We start from the raw sequence: 1,309 nt of genomic DNA on the forward strand, positions 1-1,309 counted from the left end.
CGTCGTAATTAATACCAACCCGTACTCAGTGTTGACTGCCATGCCCTTGTATTTACCGTCTTTCAACATCGTCTGCACTAGTCGACTTCGTTTACGTGCTTCTTCAATCGTATCATCAGTAAACGGTAACGTTTCTGTCTCAACTTTTCGCTGGGTTCCTTCTCGAATTGGCCCTCGATTTCGTCGTTGACCCCTCTTTTGTGTTCGTACGTTGATGGTACCTTCCGGCATCGGCGTGTGTCGTGCAGCCTTGTCATTCTCGGTGGTATTCGTCGTCTCCGTCGTTGCGGGTGGCGTCGTCGTCGACCGTGGTACCGTCGTCGTACGTTTGTCCATCGCCCACGTCACTCGTTGCGGTTTCTTCTTGTATTTTACTAGTTCATGGGCGTCGTTCTCTTTCGCCTTTAAGCGTTGATTGCCGTACTAAGGGGCTGATGGTCCTTGTTCTAGCTCACGTGTTGTTGATCCCATGGTGTCGTGTAGTTTTGGCGGTGTTGGTGTCGTAATACTACTTGACATTTATTCTGATACTAAGTCGGGCTCGTGAATCCCCGTGCTCGTTCTTACAGTGCTCGTTCGTTGTTTAGTCGCGGTTTCCAGGCGTCGCTTAGTTGCTCTCGTCATCGGTCGCGTCATTTCATTCGTTCTTGGTGATCTTCTTCGTCGTCGGGTGTGAGCGTCACTGGTAGGCGCGTTCTTCTCGTCTTGCGTGGATGCGGCCTCTTTAGCGTCGTTGGTGGCGTCATTTTCAGCGTCGTCATTGGTGTTAGCCGTCGTCTTGGATCCCGCTGTCACTTCACCGCCGTCCTTGGTCGTCGTGTCCGACGTCGTCGTCGTTGGTACCGTTTCGTCAACTGGGCTGGCGTGCTCGCCTTCTTCAGTCCTCAGTGCCACTTTATCGTCGTCTGACGGTGCAGCACAAACCGCTACTGTTGCGTCGCTCAGATGTTCTTCGTCGTCTGTTTCTTGACGTGGTGCCTATATTCGTCCTTCTGGTTGTGTGTTCTCCCGCGCGCCGGCGTTGAGTTCTCTGGATTTTATACCCAGAGTTTTAGCAGAGGTGCGATTCTGCCTAAAAGTCTCTTTCTTTATTTTTAATACTAAGAAGAAAGGCTTGTACTCTCTTTGTGTCGGCATTTTACTGTATGACTCGATGTGTCTGTGATATCAGCGAGTCACATGGATTTACTAAGCCAAAGTGGTGCTATTCCCTTTGAATAAAGGTGGGCTGTCTAGAGATGTAATTTCTACACCATACAAAGGTTGTTATAATTACCTCCTATACTAAATTTCCTCTACACACTTAGAA

The sequence above is a fragment of the Phytophthora parasitica genome (assembly GCF_000247585.1).
Source record: "Phytophthora parasitica INRA-310 unplaced genomic scaffold supercont2.116, whole genome shotgun sequence".
Classification (NCBI taxonomy): Eukaryota; Oomycota; class Peronosporomycetes; order Peronosporales; family Peronosporaceae; genus Phytophthora; species Phytophthora nicotianae.